The 27,903-nt window shown below is 34.1% G+C and overlaps 1 pseudogene across 1 annotated transcript; it reads left to right on the forward strand.

Annotated features, from left to right (window-relative positions):
• LOC309630938 (3-ketoacyl-CoA thiolase, mitochondrial pseudogene) lies at positions 1–26,930 on the forward strand (annotated as a pseudogene). The gene is made up of 2 exons: positions 1–62; positions 24,796–26,930. The product of its transcript is annotated as a 3-ketoacyl-CoA thiolase, mitochondrial pseudogene (transcript).
• Positions 26,931–27,903: the final 973 nt, after the last annotated feature.

Raw genomic sequence — 27,903 nt, forward strand, 5'->3', positions numbered from 1 at the left:
ATGGGGAACATCATGCCAGGCCTACAACAAAAACAGGCCCTGCTGAAACCAGACATGATATTGTACTTCCACTGCAAATTCATTGATCCACATGCAGAGTTCACTTTTTCTCACTCTTCTCCTTTCTCTTCAAACCCCAAATAAAACATCCTCAGTCTTCAGTGTTTCAAATAATAACCTGGGTTTCTACTTCATTGAGAAAATTGAAGCAATGATGAAAGGTAGATGCATTATTTATTCAGTACAATACTGAATGGTAGTAGTGAAACCAGGTGTCATCACTTGTCCCTAAACTCGGGGAAATAATTCAGTCCTTCACTATATAGTGTATTATTAGCCCTGGGATTTTCACAGATGCCCTTTACGAGACTGAGGAGGTTTCCTACTATTCTTATTATACTGACAATTTTTTATCTTTAATAGGTGTTAAATGTTTTTAAAAGTTGTCAAATCCTTTCTCTGCACCTACTGAAATGATAATACATTCCCTTCTTTATCCTGTTAATATAGTGAATTCTATTGGTTGTTTTTAAATGTTAATCCAATCTTGCAGTATTGGATAAATCCCCCTTGGCCTTGGCTTACACTTTTAAATATTATTGGATTTAATGTGCTAATATTATAATTAGGATTATGGTATCTATATTCATAAGGGACATTGGTCTAGAATTTTTTTTGTAATGTCTTTACTAGATTTTTCTTAATTATGATAGCTTCATAATACAAGTTAGGCAATGGTCTCTCTTCCTCTATACACTGAAATAGTTTATGCAAATTGGGTCTATTTCTTCTTTCAGGTTTGACAGAATTCACCAAACCATTTGGACCTGGGGTTTTCTTTTGGTGGGATAGATGACAAATTAAATTTCTTTATTTGGTATATGCGTCTTCTATTTTTTTCTTCTGTCAGTTTTGATCAGTTGCATTTTTTATGAAATTCACCCATTTTATTTAAATAATTAAATTTGTTTTTGTTATTAATTTCTTTTTTTTATTTTTTAAGTTTCATTGCCTTGTGATAAAAATATTGTTTGCATTATTTCTTTGCTGAATTTATTGATGTTTTCTTTATGTTCTAATGTGTGATCAATTTATGTGAGTCCTATGTTTACCTGAGATGAAATTATATTCTCTAATATGGGGTTTTAAGTGCTGGTATATTTTTATAAGATCTATGATCTTTTTATAATACTGTTTAGGTGTTTTATATTTTTGCCTACTCTTTTGCCACTTAACATTACTTGAGCTGATAATGGTGTGTTAAGTTCTTCTTCTATGAATAAATTTCTTTCTATTTTTTGGCTCTCATATAATATTTTATTTATAAAGTTGATTGCGCTCATTTCTTGCACTGTTGTGCACATGGTCATAACTGTTATATATTTACTATGAGTGTGGCTCTTAGAATTTAAAGTTGTTTTTTATTGATTATATCTAATATTTGGTGTCTGAACTCTGCCTTCTCTAGTATCAGAATAGAAATACTTGATTTCTTTGTTTACTTTCTCTTGGATGGTATAGTTTTCTCATCCTTTAAATTTTAGTCTTTAGAGTCACTTTGCTTTGGGTATGCCTCTTGAATACAGTTTTTTTTTTTTTTTAAATAAATTAATTAATTTATTTATTTATTTTTGATTGTGTTGGTTCTTCATTTCTGTGCGAGGGCTTTCTCCAGTTGTGGAGAGCGGGGACCACTCTTCATCGCGGTGCGCGGGCCTCTCACTATCGCGGCCTCTCGTTGCGGAGCACAGGCTCCAGACGCGCAGGCTCAGTAGTTGTGGCGCACGGGCTTAGTTGCTCCGCGGCATGTGGGATCCTCCCAGACCAGGGCTCGAACCCGTGTCCCTTGCATCGGCAGGCAGACTCTCAACCACTGCGCCACCAGGGAAGCCCCTTGAATACAGTTTTAAAATTAGTTTCACTTTATCAGCCAATTAAAGTTTTTTGTATGTTTAATCAGTGTCAATTGCATTCACATATATTTGATATAACAAATATGCTTGGCTTTGATTCTATCATGATATTTTTTGTTTATGTTATATATACTGTGTTCCATTCCTCTGTGTGTTTTATTTTCTTTGTCCAGTGTTATTGCTCTGGCATTTATGAAGCTCATGTTTTTATTCTAATGGCTATGATTATACTAATAACATATGTAGTACTCTTATCCTTTTTTTCCCTGCTTAAACTTTTAATATGGGTGTTGTAGCTACCAAAAAAAAATCTTTGGACTCTGCTATGGACTAAATTTCATCCTCCCCAAACTTGTATACTAAATCCCTAAACCCCTGTGTAATGGTATTTGGAGATGAAGCTTTTGGGAAATAATTAGGTTTGGATGAGGTCATGACGGTGAGGTCTTCATGATAGGATTAGTACTCTTATAAGAAGAGACATCAGAGAGCTCTCTTTCTCTCTCCCCTGTGAGGACATGCAAGAAAGCAAGTATCTGCAAGCTAGGAAGAGAACTCTCACTAGAATCTGACTATGATGGCACTGTGATCTCATATTTCCAGACTCTGGAACCGTGAGAAAATGAATTTCTGTTACTTAAGCCACCCTGTCTATAGTATTTTGTTATGGCAGCCCAAGCTGACAGAAACAGATTCTCATATGACTATATAAAAATCTATGAGCTTATTCTAACTTTCGCCATCCCTCTCTTCTCCTTCCACATTTTTAGTTGTATTATTTACATCTTGTCAATATGTTTGTCAGTTTTATATTGGTTATAGCCTTTGTTCCAAACTTCTACTCTTTGATCTATAATTAAATATATTCAATGCATACATTTTATTAAAATGTTTATTATCATTTCTTGGTTGGAAGAAGCTCATTTTCTAGTAGATTTCTCAGGAGGATTCTAAGTGCTCCTTGTGTTTTTGCATATTCAGTGGCTTCCTATAGACTTGATTCTTGAACGGCAACTTGGCTAGATGTAAAATCTTTGGATCACTTTTATTTTTTGAATTCTTTGTTGACTTACATTTCCTGTTCTGTCAAAAATCAAGAAGTCTGACACCAATCTGATTGTTTTTCCTTTATTAGTAAACTTGGTCCTTTTGCCTGAAGGCCCTAAACATTTCTTCTTTTATCTTTATTGCCTGACAATTTTGATAGGACCCGTCTTGAAGTTGAAGTTTCTAGGTCAATGTTCACTGATACACAAGCCCTTTCAATATACAGATTCAGGTATACTTTTATTTTTAGTATGTCTTCTTAGATTATAGTGTACATGCTGCTCTGTTCCACTGTTTTATTTTATTTTATTTCTCACAGAGGCCAAAATATACATAAATGTCTGTCTGTATATAGGGATGTGTGTGTGTGTGCATGTGTGTGTGCAGAGAGAGAGAGAGAAAGAACCAAAAGAACAAAAAATTTTAAAAAGAGAAGAAAAAATAATCCAAGAGAAATTGTTACATAAAAAAAGATACTCAGTCGTTTGTATCATATTTGGAAATTTTTGCATAGGATACTATACTAATAAATACTAAATTCGTATTTTAGTAATTAAAATAAATACTAATTCGTATTTTCATTTTGGAAGGTTATTTTTGCTTTGTGGTTGCTTTTTGGGGGGGAGGAGAATGGATTTTTATCATCTGATTTTTCTTTTAATTATGAGTTCTACAATTCCAATCCAACATCCCAAGTTTCACTCCATTTTTCCTTATTTGTAACTTCTTTCCCCAATCATGAAAATACTGGTTTTCATTATTTGCAATATATTTACTAATTGGTTCAACCTTAGTATACATATTAATCATGTATTAGAAATATCAAACACTGATGCAGCAACTAGGCTGGTATTTTCAGGAGGCAGAGAGAAGCAAATAGGCCAGAGCATGATGAGCAGGTCAGAGAGAGGTGAAAGTTTAGCTTGGAAAATTAGTCTAGGGTCTAGATTCAATTATGAACAATAAGCTGGGTACAGAAATATTTTAAAGATATCAGTCATGCTTTGCTTACCAGGATTGGAGCAGTTATGAACAAACGCATGTATAATAAGAATTTGATTCTATGTTTACTTTAAAATATTATCTACCTTGATTGTGATCCATTTCCTCTCAGGAAAAAGAAGACCCAAAGTGTGTTTGGGTTTTGTTCCTGGGAGTTAAAATTTGCATTCACGTCCTTCACATATTCACATATGGCAGAGTTTCCTAAAGTCATTTTCAGAGAACGTAGTTTTTTTTGTTAGCTTTATTTTGTATTGTTTTTGAAAATTCTTCATGTGAGTAAATAAATGTGATTAAGAAAACATTTAACTTCTCTTCAGCTCTACATTTCTGCAATTTATTTGACCATCATTTTTCTTTATGTAAATCCCATTAATGCTTCAGGTCAGTTCCATGAAATACACTTAGGGAAACAATTAGGCAAATTCCAAGTCAATAAGAAATTGCAGACATATTGTAACCCCTTTTCAAAGGATAAGAAATATAAAAGACTTGAGGAGAACAATACTGTTAGCACCAGGTTTGAATAGGAAAACACCTTCCTAAGTGGGCTTAGCATAGATGCATTCCCCAGTAAAATGTTTCCTCTTTAATGAGGAAACATAGACTCAGAATTTGAAGAAATTAATCACTCTCATACCTAAAAGCCAATTTTTTAAAAGGGTATTCATGTTCATGACTGCGGTATAATGTTTCCAAAGATGGAATTTATCAAGAATAATATAAGGTCTGAGTCTCTCCAACGAATCAAAGTTACCAAAGCAACTGCATTCAGTAACTTGATTATAGAGGATAGAGTAGATTTGAAACACATCATTAGATTGCTTTTCTTCCACCAGAATTTTAAAACCAAAATAAAAGGTAGCATTATGAAATCTGTAAAACTTCCTTTGAGATAAAACAAGAGTCATGATTTTAGAAAGAATATCAAATACATTATCAAAAGAAAATGGAAATTCCAATTTGGTCAGACCACTCTTTTTGCCCACTGCTCTACAGATTTCAGAGTCTTAATTCTGACTCTAAAATGCTTTAGTAAGTATTCATTTGCAGAATTATGTGTTAATACAGTGAATTGTTATATAGAAGACGCACTCATCAAAGTTGCCTTATTTTGTATGCAAATATTAAATGACTTTCTGTGACTTAATTTATTTATCAAATGAATGGCAGTAACATATGTCCTTATATATAAATTTAGACCTACATAGATTCAAATGAGTTATGGAAGTAAATTATACATGTTCCATTGATTTTATAGAAAAAAACAGATATATAAAGATATACCCAAAATGGTAGCTTAGTAATTGTCACATAAATTGAATATTTGACAGAAACAGAACTAGGAGAGAGTTTCATATGCCAAGGCACTGCACAGCATTGTTATGCTTGAGAAACACCAAAGCAACTTAGTTCTAGCCACATACCACTCCATCACACATCTTAATCATTTAAAAACTCCTGTTTAACCTTATATAGTAAAGATTCAAAACCTGATGTAAACATAAGTAAGAATCAATGAAGTTTCATTATTTACTTCTTGTTTGCTTTCAGTGAGTCCATATGATTAAATGAGTGGAAAGGCAAATAACTAATACAAATATATAATAACTGTAGTAATATTCCTAGAGCCTTTCTCTATCTATGTAAAAATCCAACCTTGTGTGTGTGTCTGTGTGTGTGTGTGTGTCTGTGTGAGTTTGAACATGCATGTATACAGATATTAAGTTTTGCAGGGAGAGAGACCTGGAGTTTGAATCCTTTCTCTCCCATTCTAGCTGCATGCACTTGGTAAATTCAACAATACTGAAAACCACAATTTCCACATCTTTAAAAAAGGATGATTATCGTTACTTCAAAGCATTGCAGAATATCCTCCCAACAAACATATTTTGTACTGGAACCAGCTCACAATGGCATGCAAAAGCCACACGTATGCATCTTTTTTCAACTCCCGTTCAGTGACATCACATTGACAGCTTGAAAGCAGACTTGGTGGTAGTATTCACACCATGAAAACCACCAAGACATATCACCTCTCCATGCCTAGAAGCAGTTTTCATGGCACACAACTGAATGACATATTATATGTACACAATGAATAGTAGTTCTGTAACCATTATTAAACCACTTAATTCTGGGTTAATTTATAAATTATAAATCTATGTGAACATCTAAGAGACTTTGAGGGAAAGTAGCCCTAATTTAAGGTTTGAAGACCAGTAAATATATAGCAATAACGATAACAACAAAAATTTAGAAATCCTGAATTTCTAAATTAAATAACCTTCAGTGGCTCTCTCAACATACAGACATATTTATGTAGAATTAGACAATTTTCCTAGAACTTTGTGATTAATATAATTTATTGCATTGTTGCCAGTGGTTTACTGTATCTACCTATGCTTTCTTTTGGAATTCAGAGAGCTGTTTGTGCTTTCGTCTTTCCATGTATAGTTTGTTAGGTGTATGCATCTTCCCTTGGAGTCCACGACTTATGCTACCCTAAAAATAAAATTCTCTAAGTTCTTAAAACACAAGATAAAGTGTAATTTAATGTCACATTAGACTGATTTTTCTTCTGGACAAGAATGCAAAGTGAATCAATTTCTGTTGTTGACATTGACAGGGCAATACCCTAGATTCCCATTAAGTCCAATCCTATAATGGTGGTAACAATTTTTTTTAGCTTTGCTTTTTATCGTGCTGTGAATTTCAATAGAAATACTGATTCGAAATTTCCTTAATGGATTTTTTTCCTACAGTATGTGCTTTTACTTATGAGTGGGTAATTCTATATACTAGCTTGCAAAAATGGATAAAATATTGTAGATTGTTGTTATTATTTCCATGAAGAATTGTATGAATTGTTCTTGGAGGTAGAATCAGAAGTTCAGTGAAAGTATCCAAAAAAGAACAAATAAATCAAGGAGAATATATAGGACCGTGGAAAGTAACATCCATTCTTATGAAAAGAAAATGCATACCTTTCTCTGGTGATTCTTCTCTGTTGTTGTTGAAAAGTAAGTTGCTGATATCCATGCATGCTTACCATAAGATGTCTTTCTTATACATACTCTTTCCTTGGGCACTTCTGTTGTTTTTCTATATTCTCCACAATGCGGGAATCAGTTGTTAGCTTTAAATGAAAAGTTTAAAATGGCAACGTTAATTTGTATGTCTATATATGTAAGAGCTTAGATCTGCAATAAAAATTGCTGTTACAGCAAATAGGTGGTACAATATAAGGGAACATTTTAATCTAAAAAATTATATACAAAGCATTTTGGAAAAATTTTAAATTATATTTTGATAACCACATTTGACCTTCTGATCATAAAACTTCAGAGTAGGAGAATACCTCTATCTCAGTGAAAACTACTGAAATAAATGTCAAGCTGAATTCAGGCTTTGAGACTATTTCATTTGCTGTGAGTTAATTAATCTAGTTAATTGTCAAGTAAAGGAGTTATTATATGTTTCAGTGTTTGATCTTGAAGTAAAAATCATATAAACATTTCTGCTTCCATCCTGGTAGAGAAACTAACACTGGATTAGCCCTTCCACCATAAACAACTAAAAAATGGACAAAATATACAAAAAGTACTAATTTTATACATTGCCTAAAAGGGAGCACAGGTTTGAAATTTTAATGTGTAATATGGAAAGCAGATCACTGTTTGCCAATAGCTAGAGGAGAGGGAGAGAATTGGCTTCATAGGGATACAGGAGAATTTTGTAGGGAGATGAACATGTTCTGTGTCACTTTGTTGGTTGTTACACAACTGTTTACATTAGCTACAACTGAACAAATTATACACACAAAACTGGTGAATTTTATTTCATGTAAATTACATCTTGACAAAATAATTAAAAGAATTGATCATAGACCTAAAAATAAAAAGTCAAACCTATATCATATCTAGAATAATTTTTTTGAATATATCATACTGGTTCTTCAATAACAGAGTTTTGTTAGATATTACAAATAGACACAAATGCACTCTAGGTAAAAAGAAAAAAATAAGTAGAATCTCATCAAAAATAGTGGAAATATTTTCCACTATTCCAAAAATGTATATATTTTTATTTTTCTACTTTTACTTTTTTGTTGTTTTTGTGGGTTTTTTCTTGTTTTTGTTCTTTGTTTTTTATTTATTTTTTTGATTATTTTTATGTGTATATTTTAAGCATGTGATAAAAAGAATATTGCGACAAAATACATCATAATTTAATTTCTTAAATTATTTAGAGAAAATCTTAAAAAACAGTTAAAGTAAATTAAACATTTCACAGAGAAAAACAAAGAACAATTACAGAAGACTTTTCATCAAAAACTGCAAAAAACAGTTACAAATTTAAATGACCAAAAGGAAAAACAAACAGAGAGGGACAGCCCTATCAGTGTTAAATTCTATAGCTAGCAAAAATACCTTTAAAAAATGATGGAAAAATAGACTTTTTCAGACATATATAAAGTGAAACAATTAATCACCAGAAGACCTGAACTACAAGAGATGTTAAGTCCTCAGTAGAAAGAAAAACTCACTCAGATGGAAGTCTGACTCTACATAAAGGAGTAAAGCTCACTGAGAAAAGGTAAATATGTGGACAAATATAAATGACTTGTCATTTTGAACATTATCTTCAGGGACTTCCCTGACAGTCCAGTGGTTAAGACTCCATGCTTCCACTGCAGTGAGCATGGGTTCAATCCCTGGTTGGGGAACTAAGGTCCCAAATGCCACATGGTGTAGCCAAAACAAACAAAAAACAATTTTTAAAAAAGACAACAATCTTCAAAGTCAACAATTAAAAAACAAATATTAACAATATATTGGGAGGTTTATAACATATGTAGAAGTAACACATCTGACAACAATAACAAAAAGGCTACCAGGGCAAAATAAATGTCCTGTAAGAACAGAACATAAGGTTCTTACAGCATATGTAATATATTAGTTGAAAACAGAATGTGATAAGTTAAAATCATATAAATGTCAACTCTAAAACAACTATTGTTTTCAATAATTAAAAACCAACAAATGAAGATGACAGAAACATATGGAAAAGAGAAAAAGAACAGATGGAATAATAGAAAACAAATAAATGATAAATTTAAACTCAATTATATATTATATATGAGATATATAAAATTACATAATTCTATTAAATGTAAATTATCTAAACACCCCAATTAAATGGCAAAGATTTTCAGATTATACATAAAAAAGCGAGACTCCATGATATACTGCCTATACATAATCCACTTTAAACAAATATACAAATAAGATACATACATAAGGATAAATATGATACAGCATTCTAACACTAAACAAAATGCTAAAATGAATATATTAATATTAGACAAAAAGCCAAAACATGTTAGCTGGGATAAAAAGGGAAATTTTATGCTGATAAAATGTCAATTCTTTATGGTGACGTAACAATCCTAAATGTTTTTACACCAAATTAAAGAAATCCACAGTACGTGAAACAAAAACTGATAGAACTACAGGAAGAAATAGACTCATTCACAACTTTAGTCAGAGGTTTCAACATTCCTCTCTGTTTCTATTTTTATTGCACGTGCATTAATTTTTAAAACTATTTCATGGGCAAAAGAGAAATAAGGTTATCTGTTAGAAATTATCTGTTATGTTATACATAATATCTACAAAATTTGATGTTTATATTATGTAACTTATCTATATTTTCTTTATTGTTGTTTTTTTCTGCCAAATTTGGAAGAAGAATATTAAAATTTAGACATATAATTATAGTTAATTTTAGCAAATTCTATTAAGCTCATTCTAAATTATTAGAACCTTCATGTTTGCAATATTATGAAACAGTCGAGAAATAAGTGACAAGCCACATGAAGCTAGTACATCTAACACACTACTTTTATTACTGTTGAAGGGCTAAGGTAAGAGTAGATCTTGGTGAGAAAGCCAAATTAGACTGTTTACAGAGCTCCACAGAACAGCAGTGTCAGGCTAGGGAAGATGTCCCTCTACCAAAGAACAAATCTGCTCCTGGAGGGAAGAGAGCAAAATGTGAGTTTTCTGTGAGTAGATAGTCTCCACGAGGCATAAGAATAGAGCTGAGTGAGCAAGCTTGTTCTTCTATTGCCAAATTTGCAAGCCAGACAAGCCATAACACCTTTCCTAAAACAGAATTAGGAAAAGGGGCAGAAAGAGGTTGGAAGTGTTGCACTAATTAGCTTCATCAGCATGAAGGAAAACATCAACAATAAGTGTGACGTACTCTCTATTTGAATGGATTTTTCAAAATGTCTACCATTAAAATATCACTCAAAATTGGAGCACTTTTCCATTATCAAAATATTTTAAAATATGATAATTAGCATTAAGAGTTAGCTAAATAACCCAAATCAGATTGCCATACTCAATTTGTGTTTATACAATGAAATATTCCTCAAAAATTTCTGAATATATCTAATTCAAATAAACTGCTAGAAACACCATCTAAAAGTACAGATGTCAATCACAGATGTTTTATTTTTCCGTAAAATATTCAAAAACAGATACACATGTTGAGTCAGTAAAATGTCTTTCAAACAAATATCTACTGGGAGTTTTTGTATATAGAGCATGCCTTGGAAAGTAATCATTTTAGTATATTAATCAGTAAAGTGTCTGTGGCATGTTGACGAGATTTCATTTGGAGTGTAATATGCATAATATCAGCAAGATTCCCCCAGACACACAGAAAAATATAGCAAATCAAATTTCCCTTTTAACTAAATTCCCCCAGACACACAGAAAAATATAGCAAATCAAATTTCCCTTTTAACTAAATGTATTGGAAAATAGTAGAGCATCAATATGTAACCTCCCTTGAAACCCAAGGTGAATATTTAAAAAAATAAAAGGGAAACATGAGGAAAACCATTGTGAAGACAGAAGCATCTTAGCATGATCATTCTATGAAAAACTGAACTAAAAACAAAACATAGGTTCCAAAGATTCATATGAAATCCTGGAGGATTGCCTTTTACATGCTATCAGTCATTGGCATTTGCCCTCTCATCATTGTCTTGTCTGTATTCCACAATGGAGCAGTGGCCGTTCTTTGAAACACTCAAACCACCAAAATAACCCAATGCTTTATGTTTTTCCTGTGTTACCATCAATTTTCAAAGATGATATTTAACTATGTTAAGGGTCAAACAAAGCAGACAAAAAACGCATGTCAGTTTTGTTGAAAATAATTGGAATGGGAAAAGATAGAGATGGAAATGAACCAAGTATTCAAAACTGATAAGGCTAAACGGGAAATACAATAAAAATCATAGAGAACAAAAAAAGCAAATGCACTCTTTTAATATGTGAGGCATAAAAAGGTTGCTTGTGAATTATTTAAAGATAAAGTTGAGAAGGTTAAAACATGCCAAACCTGATATACAGGGAACATAATCACCGACTTTTTATTCAATTGAGAAAAATAAAGAATTCTGTGATTAACTTTTCTTTTTGTCATAAGACTATACACACACACCCACACCCACTACACACACATATACATACATATTATATATATGTGTGTGTATATATATAGTGTATGTGTGTACACACATTCATCTTTGCCCAAATTTTTTTATTAACCGTTGATTTTACTTGAAAGAGCAGAATTCTTTATATATCCTGGCAATTTAATAAACTATTGAATTTTTAAAATCTACAGTGATATCAAAATATTTTGGTAATGTAATTCCTTTTAAAATGGAAACCTCACTCCTCCTCAGCTGGAACTTGAACCCAGCCACACCTCAGATTGGACTTGAACCCACAATCCCTGACTTCGGAAGGAACTCGAACCCACTGTCTTTTAATTAAAACTGCTCACCTGGTGTCAGGACTTACTGAAGCTCAAGTTCTTTTGTCTCAGCACAAAAAGAATTCAGTGTGAGGCAAAGTGATAGGCAAAGAGTGAGTTTATTAGCATAGGAAGCTTGTAAGAGATACAAGCAGGCAGGCAAGGGAGCAAAGCCCTGAGGACAAAGAGAGCTACATTTTTATAATCAAAGAAAAAGTGGGGAGGGGAGAAAACCACTTTCTTCCTCCCTCTTAGGCAGACGTCAAGGCTTACATCATTAGTTCCTCCTTTAACTCTATATAGTCTAAAAGGGACTGTTATATGGCACTATTTAAATCATATGTGTATTAGTAAAAGGTGGTAGCATATACTAAAATATGGTAATTCATCTGAAGTTTCAGCATAATGGACCCTTTCACCTAGTTTCTTTCCCCTTTCACCTATTATCCTGTTTTGGCTACATGCAAGAATGCAATTTTTCTTAGGGTCTGTTATCTTATAGACCTCCCAAGGCCAAATGCAGGTCTTGTATCTATTTTTCTGTAGTAGTAGCCTAAGTAAGTGTGCTTAGTTTCAGAGTATTCTGATTGTTGCTTAGCTGCCAGATGTTCTGGGCATTTTCTGGTTGGTGTCTAGCTTATGGTCACCTCCTGAAGTCCCTCTCTATCTATCTCCCCCTCGTGGGGTTTCTAGCTGTGTAACTATCTTATTCCATCCCTATCAAAATGATCTTTCTATTAAGAAATTACTATATAAATATAAAAAATGCCCCATTTAAAAAATATTTTAATGCATTTATTTCCATCAGGATATCAATTGCAATTAGATAACAGTATTATTGACTGAATAGTATAGATTGAGCAAAAAGTGTTCAATCATTTCTTTTGCCATCACAGGTAACTTTAAACATAATGTTATATTTTGAAGCCAGACAAAAGTGGGTGAGGCAATATTTACTTGATTTCTCACAATTGAAACAGTATGAATACTTGAGCCCAGCATTAGTTTGAATGATACTGGGGGCCACCTTTCAAACTGTTGATTATAGTTTGAAAGAGCCATCTCCATGCTGAAGTTAGGTTCTAGGCAGAGGAACTGCATATTATTCATTATGTATTTATTCTCAGACCTTTAGCTGTACAATAAATAGAACTTTTATTCATTGAAACATAAATTCAGTTTTGCCATTTTGGCCATTATTGCTTAATCGTGGTCCAAATAATCAATCATATACCAATCATTAATAATATTTAATACCTGTTATGGACTGAATTATGTCCCTCCAAAATGTGTATACAGGAGCCCTAACCCTCAATGTGATTGTATTTGTAAATAGGACCTTTAAAAATTTCAATACAGTTAAATGAAGTCATAGGATGTCCTTAGAAGAAGAGGGAGAAACACTAGGGATGTTCACACATAGAGAAAAGGCTGTGTGAGTACTCAGTGAGAACATGGCATCTTCAAGCTAAGGAGAGAGGCCTCGGGAGAAACCAAATCTGCTGACATCTTGATCTTAAACTTTCAGCCTCCAGAACTGTGAGAAAATTAATTTCTGTTGTTTAAACCTCCTAGTCTGTGGTATTTTGTTATGGCAGCCCTAGCAAACTAATGCAATAATACCTATAGGTACATTTATCTGGATTAATTGATTTAATCTTCAGTACATTCATATTAATGGGTGTACTAAAATTAATCACAGATAAAATTATCTATTATATAGATAAGTAAAACAAGACAGAAATGTTAAGTAAATCCTCCTAGTGCACACTGGTAGTAAACGACTTATGTAGTACTTGAATGCAAATGCTTGGACTCAAGAACGCTTGAGATTACCATTTCACTATGACTTTTCTCTGGAGCTAGCAATCTAGCTATCTATGTATATTTCAATTAATCTAATATTCATTCATTCATCTATCCATTCATCAACCTACCTATTCACCTACATTTTTAATCTGAATATTCAAAACATTCTATATTTCATTTTGGAATTTTTGTGTATTTAAAATGCATGTCATGTATAAATAGGTAAAATTCAATAATGCAATTTTTGAGAAAGAACTATGATATAAATAAATTCTTTTTTTATTTGAATTTTATTTTATTTATTTTTATACAGGAAGTTCTTATTAGTTATCTATTTTATACATATTAGTGTATATATGTCAATCCCAATCTCCCAATTCATCCCACCACCACCACCCCCCTCACTTTCCCCCCTTGGTGTCCATACATTTGTTCTCTACATCTGTGTCTCTATTTCTGCCTTGCAAACCAGTTCATCTGTACCATTTTTCTAGATTCCACATGTATGCGTTAATATATGATATTTGTTTTTCTCTTTCTGACTTACTTCACTCTGTATGACAGTTTCTAGGTCCATCCATCTCTCTACAAATGACCCAATTTCATTCCTTCTTATGGCTGAGTAATATTCCATTGTATATATGTACCACATCTTCTTTATCCATTCATCTGTCGATGGGCATTTAAATTGCTTCCATGACCTGGCTATTGTGAATAATGCTGCAATGAACATTGGGGTGCATGTGTGACATAAATAAATTCTTATTTAAAAAATCAGTTGAAATCTTTTATCCTTATGTGGTGCTTTTGGGTTATGCATAATTATGGCACAATCAGAAATTCATATTTTTGAAGCATATTAATTGAAAAACACTGCAAATAGTCATGCAACTAGAAATAGGAATTGTGTTCTCAGTGGTTCAAGGGATGTGAAACCCTGGTAGTTACCCTGATGAATGTTTACATAATCATTCACAGTTACCATCCCTGTGGATTTAACTCCTGATGGATTTTGAAAATTATTTTCAAGTTCTTTTGGATGACCAATGCTCCAAATATTCTGTCATTCCCTACACTTGTGTCATTCTGTATTGAAACTTGATGAAAACCAATTATCTAGACAAGTTGGTACCTGTTCAATAACTTTTCATTGATTCCTTATAACAGATGCCATCTTTTGATCATATTTAAATGTGTCTCTTCAAAATAACCACTTTAAGATTCAATCTATGTATATTTCCAATATTCAATTAGAATATTAGGATATCATTAATAGATTGCAAAATAGTTAGTGCAAAGGGAAATTTGTATAAGATCATCTAACCCTTGTGATGGTTCTGAGCATTTTAAAGCATGATTGAGTTTAAATAAAACATTAGTAAATTTTGATTTAGATATGTAAATTGACTTGTTAGCTCTAAAACAGTCTATATAATAAAATGCATAGATTCTGCATTTTACAAATATTCACACAATATGTAAATTATAATTGACCTATTTAAGCTTAAGTGAACCACAGAAAATATATTGAAATAGAAATACTTCCATTATTTTCTGCTATAAGAACCAAAAGATCATATTTTGACATATTCTTTAGAAAAATAAGGTGAAAGAAGTTTTCTCCCTTGGATAATAAAATAATGTTTATGCATTGAAGTCAGTAAACGTAAGAAGTTAGGCCTGATAAATTCGGGGTGAACAAAAAAGGGATATCCAAAAAAAGTAATGGTGACAATAGGCAGATGTCTTTTGTAAGTCTTTATTTCTATCTATAATTTTAACTGAAACTCTAAATACTGAAAGAGAGTAGCTGAAGTTCTTTAAAATGTAACAGAAATGAGGGCCATGAAATTAAGTGGGAGTAAATATTTTTTCAAATGTGGTCACATATAGAGTCCATCCAATTTACAGAGGCCATAATTTAGGTAGATACTCAAGCTCCAAGAGTCAAAGTGAAGACCTATAATCTGGTAATTGAGTCCTGCAAAATCGTTCTGTACCCTAGATCATCAGAAAGATAGTAGATGACTTCAGTTTTCCAAAATTAGAAACAAGCTGAAAATCTGGAAAGCTTGGTGTCAGAAGAAATAAAAGGCTCAAGTAGGTGACAGCAATGAGGGAGCAGAAATTCAAGATCTTCTGTCATTAAGACAACACAACAACAATTAGAAATGCCAGCGTGAACCTGTGAGTCCAGGACATGTTGGCCCTCTGGGCACATGAATACTTTCTGTAACCCCATTTTCTCTAGACTTTGCCAATTCTATCATTCTATCATGCTTATATTAAAAATAATAAGAAAAATGTCACTAGCTAACGCCCTTGTATGCATAATTCAAGACTTCAGCCCACTGGAAAAACCCTCTTTTTCTCAGCCCACATTTTCAGGTTACATGTATTTTCTAACATGTTCACTTTCTTCTTTGCAAACACCTCTTCACGTTTCTTGCTCTCTGCTCCTGGAAAAATTTCATAAAGGCAGTACTTCCCAATTGCATCTGCTGCTGCCCTTTCCTGGTGTACCCATTTCTGCAAATCTTCTAAGTCCAAGTGGTGCTGAAATTCTCCTTTATCCCCCTTGTGTCATAGTTTTTCACTCTTACAAGCTACAACCTATTTCTTTCTTCTCTTAATTCAAGAGTAACACTTTTGCTCTTTCTTCAAGTCTTACTCTGTACCATGTAAGAGGTTATATGAGTACCTTTTAACTTTTTAATTCTAACGTCATTTTCAGATATACAGAAAGTTGCAAGAATAAATACAAATATTCTCATATACTCTTCACCCAGATTCTTCCCTCATCTCTCTCTCTCTGTCTCTCATGAGAATAAGTTACTGATATTATGCCCCTTTCTCTGTAAATACTTTATTGAATATAGCACACTTAACAACATTAGGAAATTAACACTGATACAGCATTATTCTCTAATTTGAAGACATTATTCAGATTTTGACAATTTTCCCAATAATGCAACTTATATGACAGAAAATGCCAAAAATCCTGGATCATGCCTTGCATTCAGTTGTCACGTCTCTTGAGTCGCTTTTATTTTGGCAGATTAACTTTATTTTTTTAATTTTATTTTTTAGAGAACAGTAATTTTGCATAAAATGCATCTCTCTTTGGAATGTCTGATATGTCCAGGTTATAGATGGGTTTTTTTGTCAGGAACACCACAGAAACAATATCGTGCTATTCTCAATGCCTTATGTCAGTTAGCATATGTTATTGAAATGTTTCATGATTCATTATATTAACCTGATCACTTTATCAAGTTGTTCCTGTCAATTTTTTTCCACTATCTTGTAAGGAGTTATATTGAGATCGTATAAATATTTTGTGACACCTCAAAATATCACTCACTTCTTTTAGTATCCATTGATGAGTCTTGCCTCAATTAATGTTGATAGTTGTTAAATGGTGATTTTGGGGATCTCTTCATTCCTTTCTTATTTATTACTTGAGCCTCTACTATAAGAAAGGGCTTTCCATATAAATATAGATATATAAACTATTAAATATGGCATAATAGTAAGTTGATTGGGACTTCCCTGGTGGCGCAATGGTTGAGAATCCGCCTGCCAATGCAGGGGACACGGGTTCGAGCCCTGGCCCAGGAAGATCCCACGTGCCGCGGAGCAACTGAGCCCTTGAGCCACAACTACTGAGCCTGCGCTCTAGAGCCCAGGAGCCACGGCTACGGAGCCCATGTGCCACCACTACTGAAGCCCACGTGCCTAGAGCCCGTGCTCCGCAACAAAGAGAAGCCACCACAATGAGAAGCCCGCGCACCGCAACAAAGAGGAGCCCCCGCTCGTCACAACTAGAGAAAGCCCGCGCGCAGCAACGAAGACCCAACGCAGCCAAAAGTAAATAAACAGACAAACAAACAAAAAACTAACTTGGGAGAAAAGCTCCATCCACTCAATTAAAGGAACACTTCCAATAAAAAAGTTTAAAAAAAAAAATAGTAAGTTGATTCATTTAAGAAGCTATAATCATTTACTATCATTATTTAATTCAATGCTGAATTGCGTCATATTAGCCATGGGAGTTCCTCAAGTTGGCTTCTGTGTCCTTTTTGTGTGTCTCAATTTTGAGTACTTACATTCAGAAACAAGGTCATCCAAGTTCGTCTTGTACTGTTCCTGCTCCAGCCTGGAATCAGACATTTCTCCAAAAAATTCTAGTTCCTATTAGTGGAGAAAGAGTATTTAGAAACCAGGATCTGGCTCTGGGTCTGTGATTGTTACTTGATTGCCTTGTCTTCTAGCACCTCTCAGACGACAGAACCAGAAGTAAGATCTCATGAACTGTTGATCTTCTTCAGCAAATCCAATTATAAATTGGATTTTCTTTGTCACTCTTCCATACCAACCACTTTTCCTTGGGCACCTTTTACTTCTTTACTTTATTTCTATTCTCTTCTTAATAGTCCTGCTTTTCTTTAAGACCCTTTAAAAGTTTTCATTCTAATTTTTTCTTCCTTGACATCTTATCTTCATTCCTGATACAGGTAAGATAAAGCAGAGCCTAAATACCCAGGTATATTTGCAAAAGCTTAGAACATGAAGAAATTATATGATTTCTTCATGAATGGTAGGGGATGGATTTAAACCCAGGCATGATGACCCATGTTAAGCATTTTCTCAGTCTGCTTTAAGAAAAACATTTCAAAACCCAGTCACTCCTATGGGTTTAATAACAAAAAGATGTTGGAGTCCTAAATCCCAGTGCTTGTGAATGTGGACTTGTTTAGAAATAGGGTCCTTGCAGATGATCAAGTTAAGATGAGTTCAGTAGGGGGAGTTCTAATCCTATATGATTGCATCCTGAAAATAAGGAGGGGATTTGGACATGGAGACAGACAGACACACACACACACACACACACACACACACACACACACACACACACACACACAACTCCATATGAAGATGAAGGCAGAGGCCAGGTTGATGCAATATAAGCCAGGAAACACCAAAGAGTGCATGCAAACCACCAGAAACAGATTCTCCCTCACAGGCCTCAGTAGGAACTAAACCTGCGGACACCTTGATCTTGGACTTCTAGTCTCCAGAACTGTGAAACAATATCTTTCTGTTGTTTAAGCCACACAATTTTTGATGCTTTGTTATGGCAGCCCAGCAAATTAATAGAATCACAAAAGTAGGGTGTTATTAAATTTCTACATTATGCTACATTTCTATATAGATCATAAATAGTGTTAAATTTTTCTCTTCCTATTTAACTCATTTGTGAAAGTTAAAAAAAAAAAAAAGTTGTGTCATTCATTATGTACTTAATGGTCCAGACATTTAAAATACCAAACGTTAATACCATGTATTAGAATAAAAACAAAGTACATCATAAACTAAATAAGAGATTAGAACAGTAGGTCATTATGAGAAAACAGAACATATTGGACTTAGGTAAAAATAACAACCTCTGGGTTGAACAATTTATACTAAGTAAAGAAGAAGGATTTTAATGACATAATGTAAAAGCTTCTCTAATGGGAAAAACTTGGCAAGCAGAGGGTTTAGAGAGAAGTGCACACCTCAGTTATTTTGAAGGTAAGTGTTTCTAAAGTTATTCTAAAATTTAATTTGGTTTAATTAAGTGAAAGGACTCTTTTGGCTCTGTGTGCATACAGGTGGGAATCAGTGAAAGCTGTTTATTCTTTGGTTCTACACATAAAATTTTCATGGTGAGGTTACTTCTATATTTTAAAGAGGATCACTAAAAGTAGAAACTGCCATAGTGTATAAAAGGGGAGTAAAAATGTTCTTTAATTCCTAAGGGAATTGCTTTCCTATTCTTTTATTTTTTTTCCAGTTTTAATAAAATATAACACCTTTGGCTTTCAGGATTTAAATCAAAGTTTTTTATGTTGAAAATAAGAAATGTTTTCTTAAATTCACTTATAAAAACTGACCTTTGTAAATTTATTTCAATCTCAGAAATCCTAGAGTGCCAATGAACTTGCTGAAAATCTACCAAGGAATGGATTCTGAAAAGATGCGATATATTTATTAACTAAAATGCCTCTCAATATTATTCTTAGTCATTTCACCTTGGTGAAAATAAGTCTTAGAAAGATTTAATATTTTCATGACAAAATTAACCTAAAGTTATTAAGCCATTTTAGACCCCATGATTCCATGTCTTTCATTCCCTTACTCAAGACTAAACTCTTCTTTTTCTTCTTAGTTACTTGCCAAATATATATTACTCCACTGTTATACAGCTCAAATTTCACTTCTTTTTTTAAGCTTTTCTGGTTACTTTTTCTCCCACCTCCCCAAACAGAGGTCAGTACTCATTCTGACTGCTTATTTTATCCCTGCCAATACCTTACTTGCAATGCTTGTGTCATAACTATCTGAAAACATGTCTTTCTCCATTGATAAACACGTGTTATTTTAGGGTTAGAAATTTTATTCTGGTTATCTTTTTATTCTTATGATGTATCATAGTGGTGCATGATAGTCTACACAACGATGTTTACTAAGTGAATTAATAAAGTCATGTTTTCGTTATATATTAGCCAAAGGTCACAGGTCATTGTACATACCTCACCCATGGGTTTTATTATTCCCTGTAGCTAGATGATTTGTACATCTTGGGTTTCCCAGGACAGTTCTGTGTATTTTGTTTTTAATTAAGATATAGTTGATGTATAATATTACATAAGTTACAGGTGTACAACATAGTGATTCACAATTTTTAAAGGTTATACTCCATTTGTAATTATTATAAAATATTGACTATGTTTCCTGTGTTGTACAATACATCCTTGAGGCTTATTTTATACATAATAGTTTGTACCTTCTTAATCCCCTACCCCTGTCTTTTCCCTCCCCCCTTCCCTCTCCCCACTGGTAATCACTAGTTTGTTCTCTATTTCTGTTTGTTTCCTTTTTGTTATATTCACTAGTTTTACTTTTTTAGAATCTGCATATAAGTGATGTCATACAGTATTTGGCTTTCTCTGTCTGACTTATTTCACTTAGCCTAATATCCTCCAAGTCCATTCATGTGGCTGCAAATTGCAAAATTTCATTCTCTTTTTATGGCTAAGTAGTATTCATTGTGTACATATATACCACATCTTATTTATCCATTTATCTGTTGATGGACACTTAGGTTGCTTCCATACCTTGGTGATTGTAAACAATGCTGCTATGAACACTGGGGCGCATGTACCTTTTCACATTAGTGTTTTTGTATTTTTCAGATATATACCCAGAAGTGGAATTGCTGGGTCACGTGGTAGTTCTATTTTTAGTTTTTTGAGAAACTGCCATACTGTTTTCCACAGTGGCTAAGCCAATTTACATTCCCACCAACAATGTACAAGTGTTTTCTCCACATCCTTTCCAACATTTGTTATTTGTGGTCTTTTTGATGATTGCCATTCTGACAGGTGTGAGGTGATATCTCACTGTGGTTTTAATTTTCATTTCTCTGATTAGTAACAATGTGGAGCATCTTTTCACATGCCTGTTGGCCATCTGTATGTCTTCTTTGAAAAAATGTTAATTCAGGACTTCTGCCCATTTTTTAATTGAGTTGACTGGGTTTTTTTGATGTTGACTTGTATGAGTTGTTCATATATTTTGGATATCAACCCTTCATTGGTCATATCATTAGCAAATATTTTCTCCCATTCAGTAGGTTGTCTTTTTTGTTTTGTTGATAATTTCCTTTTCAGGACAGTGCTGGTTTATACTTATTATCCTGGCATCCTGTCTGGCTTAGGCTTTTTCCAGATTTATCATTTTTAAAGGGATTATTAATAATTACTTTAAAGTAAATTGGATAGATTGGGTGGGCCTTCAGTTTGTATTTCTGCTTTAAGCCATGGTTTTATCCAGTTTGAGCCACCATCTTATCTCATAGTGTGTGAGACATATTGCAGTGAATCGTGTCCTCATGTTAACCGGTTATTATATCTGAAAGATGAGCAGCAATTACTCATTTCTCTCTTTCCATCTTCTTCTAAAGAAAACAACTGACACTTCCCTTTCAAGAACAACATGCTGATAAAATCTTGTGTGCTCTAACAGAGGCAAGTTGGGAGAGCTAACTTTCTCTGCTATGTGGGGAGTAGTAAGTGTTGGATGTTGTTGCTTCTGCTGACCACATAGTTTACAAATATGGTGCAGTTGGCTGTGCTGTGGCTTTCATAGCCAGTGCTTGATCCTTTGAAAAGTCCGTGGATAGGAGTGACTTCTGATCAAGCTTGATGCAGTGGCTTAAACAATATTCTAGGTCTTGGTTTTTCTCTGATCTTATCTTGACTTTGTTTTCAGTGAGTAGGAACAACTACCCTCAGACTCTCTTTCTGGTAGCAAGATGGCAGTAGCTCCTAAATTTCTAGTTCAGGAGAAAAAAGAACTACTTCTTATAAATTCTCCAAATTTTCTGACATTCATTCAATAGACAGGTTCTGAATATTCACCATTCAATATTTGCTTGATTTGTCTCATGCATGCTCCTCTTCTGAAAGAATCCAAGCGCAAATTCCCATGGAGACTCTAAAACTGACCTCAAATAATATCTAGAAGGAGAATGGATATAAGATAACAAATAAAACTATCTGTGACTCTGAGACCCTGGAATGTACTAGGTGTTCTATAATTATTAGTTTTCCTCTTTTTGCCATAAGTAAGGCCAACTGTGTAGGTATACTCCCAAAAATCTGCTTACAAAATCAGTTTTAATCTTTCTGAGGTCAAATTTTCAAAAGGGTTTAATTCAAGATCTAAATCCAGGCTTATCCTATTCACCAGATCTAGCATCCAGCTGCCCTTCTGGGTTTCCACAGGCATTATAACAATGCACTACTGTTCACATTTGGAAAAAGAATAGTGTGGCTTTCTTACAAGCTCTTTGAACTTTATTTAAAAAAAAAACTTTGGCATATTTCATCATCTATTAAATAAATATTACATTTTGATATGAGAATTTGTTAAAAGATTAGGGATAACTAGTTGGAAAAGAGGGGAAAAGGAAAAGAAAAATACTACATTATAAAGTAATATCTTATTTTACCCAAGAATGGCAGTTAAATAGCTGAATTTAAAAAATGGAAGAAGCTTATTACCTATAGTGTTTTTGCTTTTCTGGAGACAGATTCAATTGAGAATGATAACCTCAGAAGGATGGTCTACTGACCCCTAAGTCGAAGCCTGACTTCATTTAAAGTTAGAGAAAACAAGAGTTTGCTGGGAAATGATGGGAGAATGCTCCTAGTTTTCTTTCCATGGTTTCCTTTGTATATACTTTTCTTTAATCTTTGGAGAGACATTTTACAGTTCTGCTGCCCGTAAAAGTTATGTTTGAATGTATTCTACAAAAGTTGCAAAGCTGGTAACTCATAAAATATTCCTGAGGTTGGCAAGTTTCACAAGATGAAAGGTTCACACAGCTCTAACAAGTAACTAAAAAGGAGACTGGTGTAGTGGGCACCAGCACAGCAGTTTAAAGTCCCATGCTGGATACTGGACTGCAGTTTGAATTCTTATCATGGGCCCAAGAAGATAAATATTATCCCCAACATGCTTATCCTTAATTGGTGTGTTTAAGCTTAATTGACCTTACTACAAAATAATTGAAAATATGAATAAAACAACCCTGTTTTTTGTCCTTTTTTTTTCCTCAAAAGAAGATGAAAATTCTACAATGAAGCGGATTTTCACATTTATATTTAGCTCGTTTTGCTTAAGCTTGAAAAACAGGTCTCTAGTTTCTGCCAGCACTTGTAACCAAGGAGAATGATTACCACATGCAGGTGTCACTGATTGGTTGGAATTGAAAGCTGCAGATTGTCTTGAAGGCCTGAACTGATCTCTCTATCCCCTAATCTCCATTTACTTCTGCCAAATGCCGTTAGAGAGCAGTCAGATCTGTTTTGACCAACAGCATAGCTAACAAGTAGGATCGATGTCAACATATCATTGGTGTTTATGGGGGAAATATATATATATAAAATAGATGAACATTGTCTGAAAATTATATTTCTACATGTATATATTTTAAAAGATTAGTTATAAACATATTTTAACCAACTAAATGGACCTGCTGTTGAGAATTCTGCTTTCTATTCTAAATTTCCCAAAATACTTTGCAGTAGTACCTTAAGTAAGGAAAGGGGATATATATATATATATATATATATATATATATATATATATATATATATATATACACACACATATATATATAAACAAACAACAACAACAGAAACCCACCCATCTAATGAATAGACACTAAGATTTATGACATAAGGCTATAAAATACTTAAAAATAATTATAAGCCCTTGCAGATAATATATAAAAGCCTTATTCATTAAGTGGACTGTATCTTTATTTATAGAACATACAGAAACTCTCTTAATATGTCTTCACATAATCTTTGAGACTAATTGAAGGTTTCAATTCCCTTTTGAAAATATACCAACTGAATAACTGTGGCTAATAAGTGCCTCTCTCTTTTGCTCCACACCTTCTGCACTTCTTACTTTACCTAATGAAACCATTGCTAGATGTTGTGTGAGGCCTTAGGATGTCTTTTATGCAAAATGTGGAAAATAAATCAGTAAACTAAGTTTCGAAGAAAGGCTTTGTCCCTACATCATAAGGTGCATGCGTATGTTTTAACTTGAAATAAAATTTTTAAGGTATGTGTGCATTTTTTGTTTGTATATGGTTCCTACTTTAACCTACTTTTCAATTAACTTACCAAATAATTGTTCCAATCAAGTAAGATAAGATGGCTCTTAAACTATATACTATAGAAGTATTATGAATGCAACATAAAACATAGAACTTTTAAAATATAGTGATGGCACTGAAAATTATAATTTTATATTTTAAACATGTGTCTTCAATTCCTCTCATTTGGGATCCCTTTAACTTAGAAACTAAATATAAAGAAAATCTCAAGTGCAAATACTAGGAGGGCAGGGGAGATTAACCTTATATTTGCCAAATTTTTAGAGGCAGATTAAAACTTCTACCTACAACTCCCATTGCATCAAATGATACTATCCTCTCCAGAATTTGATTAACAAAAATTCTACTATTAAAAATGAATTCCATTGTTTTGCAAATCTTTCTGTTATGAATGAAGAATAAACCCATCAGAGCTTCAAGTTGGTGAACAAATGAAAGTGCTGGCATAGGTGGGTGCCCAGAGGGTGTGGAAGGTCCACACCCCACCTCCCCATATCTTGCCCTATGCATCTCTTCTATTTGTCTGTTCTTTAGTTGTATCCTTTATAATAAACTGGCAAATAGCTCTTCAGATGCTGCATACTTGGCAAGGCACGTCAGTTTGATGTGGGAGTTCCTAAAGAGACCTCAGCTCTCACTGTTAATAGGCTCTGTGGCTCTGGTTTCCAGTCCATTGTGAAAGGATGTCAGGAAATGTGTGTTAAAGATGCTGAAGTTGTCTTGTGTGGAGGAGCCAAAAACATGGCTCCTTACTGTGTCAGAAACGTGCGTTTTAGAGCCAAGTTTTGATCAGATCTCAAGCTGGAAGATTCTTTGCAAGCAGCATTAACAGAGCAGCATTTCCAACTCCCCGTGGGAATTACTGCAAAGACTCTTGCTGCAAAACATAAAATTAGCAGAGAAGAATGTAACAAACACACCCTGTAGTCAGAGCAGAGATGGAAAGCTGCTAAAGATGCTGGCTACTTTAATAATGAGATGGTACCAGTTGAGGTAAAGACAAGGGCAGGAAAACAATTCAAGTAATGAGCCGGTTTGGTCCCAACGAGCCTGGAGCAGTTAAATAAACTTCCTCCAGTTTTCAAGGGAGAAGGGACCATCAGTGTAAGAAATGTACCAGAAGTATCTGATGCTTTCATAGCTAGTAAAGATGCTGCTGAAAAGCATAACTTTACACTGGCAAGAATTGTGAGCTATTTTGTATCTAGATGTGATCTCTCTGTCATAGATATTGGTTTTGTCCCTACCTCCAATGGGGCACTAAAGAAAAGAAGACTGAGTCTTAAGGGCGTGGATTTGGTAGAGGTAAATGGAGATTTTGCTCCCCAGTACTTGGCAGTTGAGAAGAGCTTGGATCTTGACCCAGGTATAACCAATTTAAATGGAGGAGCCATTACTTGGGATCAGCCATTGGGAGGATCTGGATCAAGCATTATTGCACACATGTTTCATGAATTAAGATGTGGAAGTGGAAAACGTGCAGGGGCATAAGCTTGCATTGGGGTTGGCCAGGGTATGACACTAATCCTTCAGAGCCCAGCCTGAGGAGAGAAAGGAGCCCACCATGGCCCACAGTTACTTTACTTGGCCAGGCCACATTAGAACAGGGAGCCTTTAGAGCAGCTGCTAAAACTGACTATGCCCTGCCACTGAAACAGTGATTGAGTGTGAGCAAGGGTTGATGAGGTAAAGATGTATTTATCATGAGTTAAGAGCTGAGGCCAGAAATAAGTTTTCTCAAATTTGCACTAAATGTGATATATTTCTGAACTGAAGTTTAATTATAGAAGGCCTTAAAAAAGTCATATTCTGGCCAATGACCACCACACATGCTTTAGATCATATGATTGCAAGGAAATTGAATGTGTTGCCTTCATTTCCAAAAATAAATAGATGAATGAATCCATGAATAAATACCTTTATGAGGAATTCTTAAATTTTCTTATGATTTTCTTTTTACATTTTATACTTTACAATGGAATATTCTATTAACATTCTTTAATAGAAACAAGTGAGAAAGAGCAAGCCCCTGACATGCAGGCTGTGGCCTCATAACTCTCAGCCAGGCCTTGGTGTTGCTTCAAGCTGTCCTGGCACTCACAGCTAGGTTTCCGCGTCTCCTGCTGAAAATAAACTTTTTTACAGAACCTCAAACTCAGATAAGACCACTCTGTGATCATTATGGATAAAGACAAAAACAAGACCATTCCTTAATCATGGCTGAGCATAGACAAAGCACTACCCAACCCACAGCTTCACAAGTATAACCCTTCCCTGGTTAATATGAGCAATGGCTGTTTCTTAAATAGTTACAGGATTAGCCTCACTCTGGTGTATCATTGCCATGGATAAGATGTTTTGAGATACCCTATCATAGAATTGCTTCCAGCTCCTGATAGTATACAATCCACTGCAAGGTACTGCTTCCTTAAACCCTCCTCCAAACAACTCAACCAAAGCCTAAATTGTATAATAGGCTTCTTTTTAATACCCACTGTGATGGTATTAATTTTACATGTCAATTTGACTAGGCTAAGGGATGCCTAGTTAGGTGGTAAAACATTTTTCTGGGTGTTTCTGGAAGAGATTAGCATTTGAATTGGTGAGCTGAATAAAGCAGATGACCCTCCCCAATGTAGGAAGGCATTATCCAATCTTTTGAGGGCCCTGAACAGAACAAAAAGGCAGAGGAAGAATGAATTTGCTCTCTTTCTGCTTGAGCTGGGACATCTTCTCCTGTCCTCAGTCATCAAACCTCCTGGTTCTCAGATCTTTGGACTTGGACTGAATTACACCACTGGCTCTGCTGGTTCTCCAGCTTGCAGATGGTAGGTTGTAGGACGTCTTGGCCTCAAAAATTGCATGAGCCAGTTCCTATAATAAATATCTCCCTTTCTCTCTCCCTCTCTCTCATTCTCTTTCTCTGAAAATAGAGTGTTCCTATGAAAACGTTTGTACGTTGAAATGGCCTAAAGCAAAGAAGCAATTTTTTCCTAAAAGTGCAAAACCTCTTTAGATTTCTGTTGGTTAGTGAAAACAGGTACTAATACAGGTCTTTCATAAAAGCAACGTGGCATAAAGCAAATGTTCAAAAAGCGAGGAATACCTGTATATATATATAGTCTTTTGGTTCTGTTTTCTCTGGAGAACTCTAATACACCTTCTTACCAAGACACCTCACATTTCACCATATGTATGCCCTTTAATGCTGCAAACAAGAATAAATACAGTGGTGTTCCTGGCGGTATTTGGAGGTAGGGTGCTAACACAAAGAACAGAAAATAGATTGCATGTGTTTAAAGACTTGATTAGAATGGGGGATATATTACCTAAATCCTAGAGGAATGCAATACAGGAAGATGGAAGAAATAGAAAGCAAAGATCAAATTTCTCTGCTCCCAGAATTTTACATAGCACAGCACTAGGGAGTATTGTGACTTATTGATTAAATTATCCAATTCAATAAAAGTATGGTGAATAGATGCAAGAAAGCTGTTTCTGCATTCTCTGTTTAAATTACAATTAAGTTTCCAGCTGGATATCTCC

This window comes from Balaenoptera borealis (genome assembly GCF_965194805.1).
Source record: "Balaenoptera borealis genome assembly, chromosome: 6".
Taxonomy (NCBI): Eukaryota; Metazoa; Chordata; class Mammalia; order Artiodactyla; family Balaenopteridae; genus Balaenoptera; species Balaenoptera borealis.